Below are 15,365 nucleotides of genomic sequence, written 5' to 3' on the forward strand. Positions count from 1 at the left end.
TGGCAGGTAACTGGCAACGGGACCTGAGGGCTGAAGCAGAGTGAAGGCTTTGCAACAACATTGCTCGGGCACCTTCATTTTGGAGGAGGTGCCTTATATATGGTGAGGTCCTCCGGCCATTGGCCGGGGACTCCTTAGGACGGCGCGCGCGGCCCCTTTAAGAGAGGGGGAGCGCGCGCGCGCGCCCTAAGCACAGTGGCCGGGAAGTAGCGCGCGCTGCCAGCAGAGCGGGAGGAGGACGCCGGGCACAGAATGGAGAGGTGAAGGGAACAGCGTCCCTGTCTAGCAGGAGGCAGGGACGCCGACGCTACAGTACCCCCCCCTTTAGGCCCCCCCTTTTTTAGGCCAGACAGAAATTTATCAAGGATGAGAGGGGCATGGATGTTCTCCCGGGGCTCCCACGTTCTCTCCTCAGGACCAAACCCCTTCCAATCTACCAGAAAAAAGGTTTTTCCTCTTACCCTTTTGGTGGCCAGAATGTTCTCTACCTCAAACTCGTTTTCAGCGGAAACCGGAGCAGGAGGCGTACCTGTAGACTTGGAAAAAGAGTTAAGTACCACAGGTTTGAGGAGAGATACATGGAAGGAGTTAGGGATCTGCAAGTTGGCCGGGAGTTTCAATTTATAGGCCACTGGGTTGATTTGTTTGATAACTTCTAGTGGGCCGATGAACCGAGGCCCTAACTTGTAGGAAGGAATCTTGAGCCGGACATACTTGGACGAGAGCCAGACTTTATCTCCAGGACGGAATTGTGGAGGATCCAGGCATTTTTTGTCAGCGTGTTTTTTCATCCGCTCGGACGACTGAAGGAGTGCGGATCGGGTACTCTCCCAAATGGAGGAAAATTTGCTAACGAGAGATTCCGCAGCCGGATTGTCCACCGAGGTGGAGACGGGAAATGGGATCCGAGGATGCTGACCGAAGACTACAAAAAATGGGGATTTGGAGGAAGATTCGCTCTCGTGATTATTGTAAGAGAATTCGGCCCATGGCAGGAGATACACCCAGTCTGAATGGTGGGCATTAACGAAGTGCCGGAGGTAACTGGTCAGGATCTGATTGATCCGCTCCACTTGACCATTGGACTGTGGGTGGTATGCGGAGGAGAAGTCCAGGGTGACGTCTAGCAGCTTACATGTGGCTCTCCAGAAGCGTGAGGTGAACTGAACCCCACGATCCGACACGATGTGGAGGGGCAGGCCATGGAGACGGAAGATGTGGCGGATAAAGTCTTTAGCCAGCTCGGGTGCAGACGGGAGGCCTGGCAGGGGAATGAAATGAGCCATTTTGGAAAAGCGGTCAGCGACCACCCAAATGACAGTACAATCGGCAGAGACAGGGAGATCTGTTATGAAGTCCATAGCTATATGCTGCCAGGGGGCAGCAGGTACTGGAAGAGGAAGGAGGCGACCGGCTGGCAGGTGTCTCGGAACCTTGTTGCGGGCGCAGGACACACAGGCAGAAACAAAGTCTATTACGTCCTTGTGCAGGGTAGTCCACCAGTAGTGCCGGGTGATAAGCTGGAGGGTCTTTTTCTGACCGGCATGGCCAGCAAGCTTAGACGAGTGACCCCAGTGTAGGATCTTCTCCCGATCAGGTACCGTTACGAATGTCTTACCGGGAGGGAGACGATTTAGACTCACGGGGGCCACCTGCATTACTCTGGCGGGATCGATGATGTGTTTAGGTTCCTCCTCAAGATCAGACACCAGGAAGGATCGGGACAAGGCGTCAGCTTTGATGTTTTTGTCAGCCGGGCGAAAATGAAGAACAAAATCAAAGCGAGCAAAAAACAAGGACCACCGGGCTTGGCGCGGGTTAAGTCTCTGGGCACTCTGGAGGTAAGCCAAGTTCTTGTGGTCAGTGTAAATTATTACCGGGTGAAGAGCCCCCTCGAGCAGATAACGCCACTCCTCCAATGCCAGCTTAATGGCCAATAACTCTCGGTCTCCTATAGAATAGTTGCGCTCGGAAGAGGAGAAGAGTTTGGAGAAGAAGCCGCAAGTTACCATTCTCCCGGAAGACGATTTTTGGGTAAGTACCGCTCCGGCTCCAGAGGAGGAGGCGTCAACTTCCAGGAAGAATTGCTTGTTGCCGTCCGGGCGATGCAGCACCGGGGCGGAAGAGAAAGCCTGTTTTATGGAAAAAAAGGCTTCCTCAGCTTCGGGCGGCCATTCTCTGGGATTAGTGCCCTTACGGGTGAGCGCAGAGATTGGGGCAGTCCGGGAAGAGAAGTGCGGTATGAAGAGGCGGTAGTAGTTGGCGAAGCCCAGGAACTGCTGAATAGCCTTCAACCCCTCTGGTCTAGGCCACTTCTCGATGGCAGACAGTTTCTCAGGATCCATTCGTAGGCCGGTCTGAGAAATTATGTAGCCCAAAAACGGAAGCGAGGTCTGCTCAACGAGGCACTTCTCATATTTAGCGTAGAGGTGGTTCTGCCTGAGCCTGAGCAGAACCTGACGAACATCCCTCCGGTGTGTGGGGAGATCCGGAGAGAAGACCAAGATGTCGTCCAGGTACACCACTACGCAGGAGTAGAGAAGGTCCCGGAAGCTGTCATTGACCAACTCTTGAAAGACGGCGGGAGCGTTACAGAGACCGAAGGGCATTACCAGGTATTCATAGTGGCCGTCCCGGGTGTTGAATGCCGTCTTCCATTCATCCGCCTGACGGATACGGACCAGGTTATACGCCCCATGGAGGTCCAGCTTAGAGAAGATTCTAGTCCCCCTCAGACGGTCAAATAATTCCGGAATGAGCGGAAGGGGGTATTTATTCTTCACCGTGATCTGGTTAAGGCCTCTATAGTCTATACAGGGACGGAGTGAGCCATCCTTCTTTTTGACGAAGAAGAAGCCTGCTCCCGCCGGGGAAGTAGATTTCCGGATGAATCCACGGGCCAGATTCTCCTCGATATATTCTGACATGGATCGGGTCTCAGCAGCGGACAAAGGGTAAATGCGCCCACGGGGAGGAGTAGCGCCGGGCATCAGGTCGATTGGGCAGTCGTATGGTCTATGAGGGGGTAATGTCTCTGCCTCTTTTTTATTAAAGACGTCCGCATATGACCAATATGGAGCCGGAAGACCAGGTAGATTGGCTGGAGTAGGAGAAGGACGGACAGGATGGACGGGAACTAAACAAGTCTTATGGCAGTCCTGTCCCCAGCGAAGGACTTCTCCGGTCTACCAATCAAGCACGGGTGCATGTCTCTGAAGCCAAGGTAGGCCTAGTAAGAGGGCGTGAGAGAGTCCAGGCAGAACATGAAAGAAGATGCTCTCAGAGTGCAGCATTCCCACCTGCAGGGTTATGGATTCGGTGATGAGTTGGATGGGATGTGGTAAGAGGCCCCCATCCACGGCAGCGACAGATAAGGGTACAGCTAGAGGTTTGGTGGGAATGCGGTATTTCTCTACCAGAGACTGAGAAATGAGATTTCCGGCAGCTCCAGAGTCAAGTTGGGCTAGTTCAAAATAACGGTTCTCCCCGCAGATGATAGAGACCGACAGCAACAGAGATGGAGAGGGTTTACTCTTGTCTAGGACGACCTCTCTGAGCGATCCTAGACACAGGCGTTTCCCGACTTCTCCGGGCAGGAACGGATCCGGTGCTCCTTACTGCCACAGTAGAAGCAGCTCCCCTCGGCACGGCGTAACTCTTGACGGGTTTTGACCATCTTGGTCTGGTCGACCTGCATAGGCTCGGGTGAGTGCGCCTGGGGAGTAGCGGGAGAAGTGACAGGTTTCTGAAATGGTAGAGGCTAGACGTGGAAACCTCCTCTCACGGGTGACCTCTTTGGCGCGTTCCTGGAACCGGATGTCAATCCGGGTGGCAAGAGTTATTAAGTCGTCGAGAGTGGTAGGTATGTCCCGACCGGCGAGTTAATCTTTAATACGGCCGGACAGACCCTCCCAAAAGACAGACACCAGGGCGTTGTTATCCCAGGCCAGCTCCAAAGCAAGGGTACGGAATTGTATGGCATATTGGCCCACGGTGAGATTTCCTTGATGGAGGCGTAGCAGAGATGATGCGGATGAGGTCTTCCGTCCGGGTTCGTCGAAGACTTTCCGGAAAGCCGTGAGAAAGGCTGGCAGGTTGGACACCAGGGGGTCTCCTCTCTCCCATAGAGGATTTAGCCAAGCCAGTGCCTCCCCCGTGAGATGGGACATGATAAAGGCTACTTTGGCCCGGTCGGAGATAAACTGGTGGGACAGGAGTTCAAAGTGCAGGGTGCACTGGTTATGAAGCCCCGTGCTTGAGCGGGATCGCCTCCGAAGCGTGGAGGTGCAGAAAGCCGGGGTCCGGGGCAGGATGCCATGGTATTGGTGGGCAGCGGCGCTGCCGGGCTGCGAGTCATGACACTAGCGGTGGTTGCTGGTGGAGCAGTCAGAGTGTCCAGGCGAGAGTTGACATTCCGCAGATGACTCAGGATGGACTCCTGTTGGGACCTCTGACGGGTTCCATGGCCCGAGCAAACTGTAACGGGTCTGGGAGGCGGAACCTCTGAGCAACTATACAAGGGGGCGGTCCTTGTAAGGAAGCGGGTGGCTCCCAGGGAAGACGGGCAGGTAGTCACGGCAAGTGACAGGGACAGTCTCTGGGTAGAAGGGCAGGTAGTCACGGCAAGTGACAGGGACAGTCTCTGGGTAGAAGGGCAGGTAGTCACGGCAAGTGACAGGGACAGTCTCTGAGTAGAAGGACAGCAGGCAGGTGGCTGGTGAGCGCTCCCAGGTGAGCGGGCGAGAGTCTTTGGACAGGCAGGTGGTCACGGCAAGTGACGGCAGAGCCTCCAGGTAGGCTAGCATGCAGGTAGCAGATGAGCGCTCCCAGGTGAGCGGGCAAGAGTCTCTGGACGGGCAGGTGGTCACGGCAAGTGACGGCAGAGCAAGTGACGGCAGAGCCTCCAGGTAGGCTAGCAGACAGGTAGCAGGTGAGCGCTCCCAGGTGAGCGGGCAAGAGTCTCTGGACAGGCAGGTGGTCACGGCAAGTGACGGCGGAGCCTCCAGGTAGGCTAGCAGGCAGGTAACAGATGAGCGCTCCCAGGTGAGCGGGCAGGCTGGTCCATAGACAGACTGACAGGTGTCGGAAGGCAGACCGTCGGACCGCAGGCTTGCAAGCAGGTAAACCGATATCAGGCAGGTATCAAGCAGGAATCTGGCAGGTGACTGGCAGGTAACAGGCAGGAATCTGGCACGTAACTGGCAGGTGACTGGCAGGTAACTGGCAACGGGACCTGAGGGCTGAAGCAGAGTGAAGGCTTTGCAACAACATTGCTCAGGCACCTCCATTTTGGAGGAGGTGCCTTATATATGGTGAGGTCCTCCGGCGATTGGCCGGGGACTCCTTAGGACGGCGCGCGCGGCCCCTTTAAGAGAGGGGGAGCGCACGCGCGCGCGCCCTAAGCACAGTGGCCGGGAAGCAGCGCACGCTGCCAGCAGAGCGGGAGGAGGACACCGGGCACGGAGTGGAGAGGTGAGGGATCAGCCAAAAATTAGGATGGAGGAACTTGCAATGCCCCTTACAAGAGCCATGCTGTACAGCATATTACAAACATTATTCCCTTTATTGGGGAGTGTGTCTCCCGTAGTCTTTGCTTATGCCTTCCAAGCAAAAGCTGCCAAAAATTAGGATGGAGGAACTCGCAATGCCCCTTACAAGAGCCATGCTGTACAGCATATTACAAACATTATTCCCTTTATTGGGGAGTGGGTCTCCCACAGTCTTTGCTTATGCCTTCCAAGCAAAAGCTAACAAAAATAAGGTCGGAGGAACTTTCAGTAATGGCAACAAGGACCACAGTCACCCTGGTGTTATAGTGGTGGTGGAGGCTAAGGATAAGGAGAAGAATATAAAACAACCAAAATGAGGAAGCGTATACACATGTGTGGGTGTGAAGCGGTGCATGTGAATACACCTCCCGAAAAAACACAGTGGATTTGACTTTATGTTACTCTGCTGTCATTTGGTGGTGATGAGAAGTCTGGCCCAATCCAGCTCTTGTTCATTTTGATAAGGGTCAGCTTGTCAGCATTGTCAGTTGACAGTTGATTGCGCTTTTCAGTTATAATTCCCCCAGCGGCACTAAAAACACGCTCTGATAACACGCAAGCGGCAGGGCAGGCTAGGACCTCCAAGGCATACAGAGCGAGTTCATTCCAAGTGTCCAGCTTGAATACCCATTAATTAAAAGGCACAGAGGAATCACGGAGGACGCTGGTACGGTTGGCAAGGTACTCCCTCACCATCTTTTGAAACTTTCCACTCCTTGTGAGAGTACCCCGTGCCTCAGGGCCTGTAAGGTGGGCGGGTCTCCGAAAACTGTCCCAGAACGTTGACAGTGTTCCCCTGCCTATGCAGGATTGGAGATGCCTCTCTCTCGCTTGTACGCCTTGGTTGGTCAAGGAACTGTCACCTCTGCCGCTAGCGTGTTCAGATGGGAATTTTTTTAACAGTTCTGCAGCAAGGGCCTTCTGGTTCTGCCACATTTTTGTAGACCTCTCCACCTCAGGAATAAGAGAGTGAAAGTTCTCCTTGTAGCGGGGGTCTAAAAGTGTCACCAACCAGTAATGACTGTCACCCAACATTTTGACAACGCGAGGGTCACGATTAAGGCAGCGTAACATAAAGTCAGCCATGCATGCCAGACTGTTAACGGGTAAGACTTCCGTGTCCTCACCAAGATGACGACTGACCATGCTCTCCTCCTCCTCCCCCCTGTCCTCAGGCTACCCACGCTGGACCGACGGTATGACAGTTGTACAGGTACTACCGTCTACAGCGCATGATACAAGCTCCTGTTCCTCCTCCTCCTCTCCCTTATTGTCCCCCAATGCACGTTGGGATGAGATGAGGCTGGGCTGTGTGTAATCGACCGCTACAGCTCCTTGATCCATCTCATCATACTCTGGCTGCAATGCCTCCTCTTTAATTCTCGGCAGAGAGCTTTGCAAAAGACAGACAAGTGGAATGCTGATGCTAATGATGGCGTCATCGCCACTCACCATCTGGGTGGACTCCTCAAAGTTTGTCAAGATGGTACATATGTCAGACATCCAGGTCCACTTCTGAGGTCTTATGTGTGGAGTCTGACCTGAATATCGACGGCCTTGATGCAGCTGGTACTCCACAACTGTTCTCTTCTGCTCACAAATCCTTTGCAACATGTGAAGGGTAGAGTTCCAATATGTGGGGACATCACACACCAGTCGGTGTGATGGAAGCTGCAAACGCTGATGCAGCACAGCAAGGGCGGCGGAAGCTGTAGCCTACTTGTGAAAATGAGCTAACAGGCGGCGTACTTTGACGAGCAGATCTGGCAACTCGGGGTACGATTTAAGAAACCGCTGAACCATGAGGTTAAGCACATGAGCCATGCATGGTACGTGTGTGATCTCGCCTCGCCTCAGAGCCGCCACCAGGTTACGGCCATTGTCACACACGACCATGCCTGGATGTAGGTTCAGCGGTCTCAGCCACAGATCTGCCTGCTCTTTCACAGCTGTCCACAACTCACAAGCAGTGTGAGGTTTCTCACCTAAGCTTAGGAGTTTCAGCACAGACTGTTGCCGCTTGGCGGAGGCAGTACTGCAGTGCTTCCAGCTTGGAACTGATGTGTTGATATCTGAGATAGAGGCTGAACATGAGGAGGAGGAGTAGGATGATGCACAGGAGCTGTACACTGTGGGGGCAACTCTGACTGACATAGGGCCCGCAATCCTCGGTGTGGGGAGGATGTGTTCTGTCCCAAGGTCCGACTGGGTCCCGGCTTCCACTATGTTTACCCAGTGTGCCATCAGGGAGATGTACCATTCCTGGCCACAAGCACATGTCCACGTGTGCATTGTCAGGTGGACTCTTCCAGTAACTACGTTGTTGAGGGCACGGCAGATGTTTTGGGACATGTGCTTGTGTAGTGCGGGGATGGCACACCGGGCAAAATAGTGTCGGCTGGGGACCGAGTACCGAGGGATGGCCACTGCCATAAGGTTGCGGAAGGATTCCGTCTCCACCAGCCTAAAAGGCAGCATTTCCAACGCAAGCAGTCGTGAAATGTGCGAATTTAGGACTGTGGCCTGTGGGGCGTTAGATGTGAATTTCTGCTTTCATTCAAAGGTCTGGGATATGGACAATTGAACGCTGCGGTGGGACGTGGATGTGGACGTTGATGCTGTTTCTTGAGAAACTGCCATAACAAGTGAAGACTGAGAGGAGGGGGCATCTTTGCATGCAGTATGGACAGGGGATGGCCTTGCACACACAACAGGGGGTTCTATTGCATGCACAACAGTGGAAGAAGCAGTGGTGACACCTGCTGACACTGGTCGTGGACCCTGGGGTTCGCCCCACAAAGTCGGGTGCTTTGTTACCATGTGCCTGATCATGCTGGTTGTGGTCAGGCTGGTAGTTTTGTCACCCCTGCTGATGCTGGCATGGCAGGTGGTACAAATGGCCTTTTTTGGGGTTATCAGCAGAGTCTTTTAAAAAATTCCAGAATCTGGAAGACCTACCGGTTGTACTGGCAGCATCCCTCGTGTTGGTGTTACGGGGAACAGTTGCCCGCCTTCTGTCTGCAGCCACCACACTGCTTCTTTCTGCCTGTTGGGGTACTCTGCCTCCCTCTCCCTGTGTGCTGCTGGCCTCACTCTGCATGTCCTCCTGCCATGTTGGGTCAGTTACTAGATCATCCACCACCTCCTCCTCTTCCACTTGGCCACCACGATCCTCCTCCTCACTTCCTGGCAATTGTGTCTCGTCATCGTCCGCCTCTTGTGACAAATTGCCAGTGTCGACTTCCTGTGGCCGTGGCTGTTCAAATATTTGGGCATTGCTACATGGGATCTCCTCTTCCACCACTTCAAGCGGAGCAGGCGAGGGGCACAAATCTGGAAAAGGACCAGTGAACAGCTCATCAGAGTGTCAAAGTGTGGAATCAGTTCCTGTCTGACGACACTCGGCATGGTGGAAGGAAGGAGCATCAGGGTGAGGAGGAGTATGCGGTCGAGACTCACGGCTACTAAGAGTCGACCGTGTGGAAGACAGGCCGGAGGTGGTGGTGCCCAGGTAGCTGGAAGTATTATCTGCTATCCAATTAATAACCTGTTCACACTGATCAGTTCACAATACTGGTGTTGTTCTGTGCTTCCCTAGTAATTTGGTCAAGAAGTGGGAGCGAGAAGATGTGGCTGTTGGTTGTTGCACATTTTCCCCTTGGCCACGGCCCCGTCCTTTGCATGCACTATCACCAGAACGTCCACTTCCACGTCCCTTGCCACGTGCCTTGCCCATTGTAAAGGAAGTAAAATAGCTTACACTCGCACTATCAATGGAAAAAGGTTAATAAAAAGTAGATTAGAACCGTGGAAGAGGAAAACCACAGTTCTATTTCTCTGGCCTACACCCGACTCTTTTAAACAATCTGAACAATCAGGGAGAAACTATTACTGTTTTTCTTTACTGAAAAAATACCAAAAGCTGAATAATAGAGATTTCTTACCGTGGAACAGCAAAACCACAGTTATAATTTACTGGTGTATAGCAGACACACTCCAACTGTTTTTTTTAGATACAAATGGCCCAAAAGTGGATAATACAGAGGTTTGAACCGTGGAACTGCAAAACCACACTTGTATATCTTGGGCCTACACCAAACCATTTTCAACAGATATATTTGTGTCTGAAAAATCAGGGAGACACTATTATTTTTTTTTTATGGCAAAAAATGCCAAAAACAGGATAATAGAGATTTTTTACCGTGGAACAGCAAAACCACAGTTATAATTTACTGGTGTATACAAGACTTTTTTAAATATATATATTTGTGGCTGAACAGTGAGCGACACACTCAAACTGTTTTTTGTAGATACAAATGGCCCATGGAACTGCAAAACCACACTTCTATTTCTCTGACCTACATAACACTATTTTCAACAGATATATTTTTTTTGGGGGGGGGACACCAAAAGGTTTATAAGATGGGTATTTGTACAGTGTGAAGGAGGAAAAAAAATACAGGATTTAGATGAAAAAAAAAGGATTTTTCCTGGCCCCCGAGACCTGGAGCTAAGTCCAGCAATTTCAGCAACAGGAGCTCACAGGACTGTAATGCAGCGTTTGCTTGTATAACCACTGCGTCTCCTATACAGCCTGCCTGCCTGCCTGATATCTGAGATGGATATTAGTCATGAGAAGGACTGTTTGTTTGATCTGGCAGCCTTTACCGACCCTACTCTAACTATTTTGCAGGATATATCTCTCCCTAAATCAGTAGCGCTGTCTCTACACTGTCTGATCCGGAGCGACTGTGTCCAAGATGGGTGCGCCCGGTTTTAAATACTCGAGGTGACGCTGTGTGGCCAGCCAATCACTGTAATGCCCACAAACAGCATGGTTGCGGCATTACAGTGACTGGCTGACAATCCCTGCATGTTCATTGGCTCTGTAAAGAGCACCAAACATGCAGGGCGGAGACCCGAGCTCCCGCCCGAGTAACCCGGAAATGCTCGGTGTTCGCCGAACATCCCGAGTAGCGTGATGCTCGGGCGAGTACTGAGCAGTGTCGAGCATGCTCGCTCAACACTAGTAATTACTATTACCATACTAAATATACTACTATAGGTGTAATATTTTGTCTAGTGTAACTGTAACCCAAAATGTTATGTGTATCGAGGGAATTGTCCAGGCCTTTTTTGAATGTTGTTATAGTGTCATGCTGCAAAACCTGGCATCATGCTAAAGCGATCTACAGGACCAATATATTTATAAAATGCAGTTTTTAATGATTCCAGCCTATCATCCAGTTGCTGTTCCAGTAGATTAACAAGTGGAATAGCATGACCAAGGATGGCACTGTCAGTGGATCTAATCCTTATAAACAGGGAGGAAATGGTTGAGGAGGTAAAAGTGGCTGGGACCCTAGGAGGCAGCGACCATGCTATTATAGAATTTTGGATAACTAGAGGAGGAAGACATGTGAAGACTCAAACTTCAAGGTTAGATTTTAGAAAGGCAGATTTTAAGAGACTCAGAAAGAGAATAGGAGGGATCCAATGGCTGGATGTCCTTAAGGACAAAAATGTCCAGGAAGGATGGGAAATTTTTAAAAATGAGATTCTCAAAGCACAATCGTTAACAATCCCGAAAAGTAGAAAGAATGGGAAGCATTTAAGGAAACCAGGATGGATGAACACAGAACTTAAACACATGCTAAAAAGAAAGAAAGAAATATTTATTAAATGGAAAGAGGGAGGCATATCTAAAAAAGATTATAATGCAGTCTGCAGATCCTGCAGGGCACGTATCAGGTTAGCTAAAGCTGACAATGAATTAAGGCTTGCAAGAGATGTCAAAAGCAATAGAAAAGGATTTTGGGGGTATGTCAAAAGTAAAAGAAAAGTCAAAGATGCTATAGGATTTTTACAGGATGAAAATGGAGAAATGGTAAGAGAGGATGTTGAGAAGGCCGAACTTTTTAATTCCTATTTTGCATCTGTTTTCTCTCAGAAAGAAAATGTAACATCAACTGATCTTCACTGTCCTTTTAAAGGAATAGAGGAATCCAAGTTATCTGTAAACAGAAAGATTGTGAGGGAATATTTAGCTAACATAAATGAGTTCAAGTCTCCAGGTCCAGATGAATTACACCCCAGAGTACTGAAGGAGATCGTAGAAGAAATTTTAGAACCACTCTCCATAATCTTTGAAAATTCTTGGAGAACAGGAGAAGTCCCAGAAGACTGGAGAAGAGCAAATGTTGTTCCTATCTTCAAAAAGGGGAAGAAGGTGGACCCAGGGAACTATAGGCCGGTGAGTCTGACTTCTATACCAGGAAAGATCTTTGAACAAATTATTAAACAACATGTATGTAAGTACATGGATAAGAATGAAGTGATTAACCAGAGTCAGCATGGGTTTGTAACTAACAAGTCATGTCAGACTAACTTAATTTCCTTCTATGACAGAATCACTGACTGGGTGGATCAGGGAAATGCTGTAGATATAGTATATCTTGACTTCAGCAAAGCATTTGACAAAGTATCTCACACCATCCTTATTGAAAAAATGACCAAGTATGCAATGGACCAGGCAACTGTTAGGTGGATTCATAACTGGCTTAGTGATCGGACTCAAAGGGTGGTTGTAAATGGCTTCACATCCAGCTGGATGAATGTCTCAAGTGGGGTACCACAGGGCTCCGTCCTGGGACCTGTATTGTTCAACATCTTTATCAATGATTTAGATGAAGGAATTGAGGGTAAACTGATTAAATTTGCTGATGACACAAAGCTAGGAGGGATAGCTAATACTAGAGAAGAGAGAGAGAGGATTCAAAAAGACCTAAATAAACTGGAGCAGTGGGCAGCAACCAACAGAATGGTTTTTAACAGGGAAAAATGCAAAGTACTACATCTGGGCAATAAAAATGAAAAAAGCATATACAGAATGGGAGGAATAGAGCTAAGCAACAGTACATGTGAAAAAGACTTAGGTATACTAATAGATCATAGACTGAACATGAGTCAACAGTGTGATGCAGCAGCAAAAAATGCAAATACAATTCTGGGATGTATTAACAGAAGCATACAGTCTAGATCACGTGAAGTCATTATCGGTCTTTACTCCTCTTTGGTCAGACCTCATCTGGAATACTGTGTACAGTTTTGGGCACCACATTTTAAAAAAGACATAGACAAACTGGAGCAAGTTCAGAGAAGAGCGACCAGAATGGTGACTGGTCTGCAAACCATGTCCTATGAGGAACGGTTGCAGGATTTGGGAATGTTTAGCTTGCAAAAAAGAAGACTGAGAGGAGACTTAATAGCTGTCTACAAATATGTCAAGGGCTGTCACATTGTAGAAGGATCATCTTTATTCTCATTTGCACAAGGAAAGACTAGAAGCAATGGGATGAAACTAAATGGGAGGAGACACAGATTAGATATTAGAAAAAACTTTTTGACAGTTAGGGTGATTAATGAGTGGAACAGGCTGCCACGAGAGGTGGTGAGTTCCCCTTCAATGGACGTCTTCAAACAGAGGCTGGACAGACATCTGTCTGAGATGATCTAGTGAATCCTGCTTTGAGCAGGGGGTTGGACCAGATGACCCAGGAGGTCCCTTCCAACTCTACCATTCTATGATTCTATGATTCTATGATTCTATGACTTCAAATGATACTTCAAATAAGCTGTTTGAGACATAGTAAAATTATTTTGTATTGTGTGTCACATGAAAATAAGTAACACAATATACCTGCAGATAAAGTGGTATTCTGTAGGTTAGTAGCATGTAAATCATGTCTGGCCGTCTTACTGGAGCAGTGGCTACAGGTAGAAAGTGCAGCCACTCACTTCCAGTCATTGGGGAGGTGCAGGGTGTGTTTATTGTCTCCACTCTCTACACATTGATTGACAGCTTGAACTGCACACACATACTACTGAGCAGGTTGTCATTCAATGCTCCAGGGAGTGACTACAGCAGACTCATTGTGAAGTAAGTGATGACTGTAACAGTTTTCTGCACAATCCCGATGTCTAGAGGCGAGCAACTGCAGGGAAAAAATAACTTTATTTTCTACCTATAGCAGTTCTTCCAGTAAAACATGATTTAAATGCTCTTTTTTCCTTCAGTTCTCCACTAAAGCTGTAGACAAATACCATTTTTGGAGGTGACAAATTCCTTTTAAAACCTCATTCTTAAAAAAAAATTCTTAAAAATAGTTAAAAATTAATGAATGTGTTTCAGGGACTCTGATTTGCGGTAACATCGTTACCACCGGTCAGAGAGATGTGGGATCATGCTGTCAGATGTCAGCGTGATCCTACAGCTGTAACTGTGATTGTGACCCATGGTTAAAAGCTTACCAAGGGTCACAGGCATCAACTGATGAGAGACTACTACTACCATCAGCCTATGCCTGCTGTCACTGTTAACAGTAATAGCAGGCGCTCCTGATGGGAGTATTCATCAGCCAGCGCCTATACTTAAAGTAAAAAAAGAAGTTAAATTTAATTAATAAATATTGAAATAAAAATAAAAAAACTGTTATGCTCACCTAACATCTAATCCCTGAAGCCCTTGTCCCCTGTAATAAATCAAAATTAAAAAACACCAAAATACTCACCTAACAATCCACAAAGCCCATGTCACCTGTAAAAGAAAAAAATCAACCAACATAGCGCTCACTTATTCGTCATAATCAATGTCATCAATACTGTCCCACGACGATCTCACTTGTAGAACAGTCACATCAGCAGATGTGACTGTTCTTCCTGGCAGCCGGCTACACACTGACAGGAGCATGATTGCTCCTGCAGTATATAGTGCTAAGCTACAGTGAGAGAACTCACAGGAGTTCAACAGCTGATGAGCTCCAGTGATTTCACTTACTGCACTGCCGTGTGAGAAAGTTCACTTGTGCACTTGTGCTGTGAGTGAGGTCACCCTGGCTCATCAGCTGATGAACTCGTGTGAACTCTCCCATGGAAGCTCAGTGGTAGACACTGCTTGTGTCAGTGTGCAGCCCTAGAAGTGAGATCATTGTGGGACACTATGGATTATTTCATCACCTCGGACAGGTGAGGGATGTTTTTTTTAATTTATTTATTTTTTTTACAGGTGACAATGGATTGGGCGTCAGGTGAGTATAAGGTTGCTTTTTTATTTAATGTTTTTAACAGGTGACAATGGCTTCTGAGGATTGGGCGTTAGGTGAGTATAACTGTGTTTTTTTGTTTTAAGTAAATGTGTAAAAAATGGTATGGACTTTTATTTAAAATTAAGGATTTTATTCTTGCTGTGTCTTTATTTATAAAACTTTTATTATGGGGTTACTAATGGGGGAGTTTTATAGACGCCTCTCCATTACTAACCCCCAGGCTTCATGTCAGCTGCCAATACAGGGGCACCCCAGAAAAAAATTACATAGGGTCCCCCTATAAAATCTAACCAGCAAAGGTTAACCAGAATGCTGTGGACTGATATTAATATATTAATAGCCAGGAAAGGGGCCATGGATGCTAGCCCCCTCCAAGGCTAATAACATCAGCTCTCAGCGTCCCAGAAATGACACATCAATAAGATGCTCCAAATCTGGTGCTCATCCCACTTGCCCTGCTGTGGTGGCAAGCAGGGTTTGGGCTCATGTCAGCATTGTATTGGCAGCTGACATGAAGCCCAGGGGCTAGTAATGGATAGACATCTATAAGACGTTCCCATTTTTAACCCATAGTAAAAGTTTTTAAATAAAGACATGGCATGAATAAAATCCTTTAAATAAAAGTCCACAGCAGTTTTTACACATGTATTTAAAAATAAAAAAAACACAGTTATACTCACCTAATGCATAATCCTCTGAAGTCAATGCCCCC

The sequence above is a fragment of the Phyllobates terribilis genome, unplaced genomic scaffold (assembly GCF_046119375.1).
Source record: "Phyllobates terribilis strain yellow unplaced genomic scaffold, ASM4611937v1 Scaffold_3__8_contigs__length_932513732, whole genome shotgun sequence".
Classification (NCBI taxonomy): Eukaryota; Metazoa; Chordata; class Amphibia; order Anura; family Dendrobatidae; genus Phyllobates; species Phyllobates terribilis.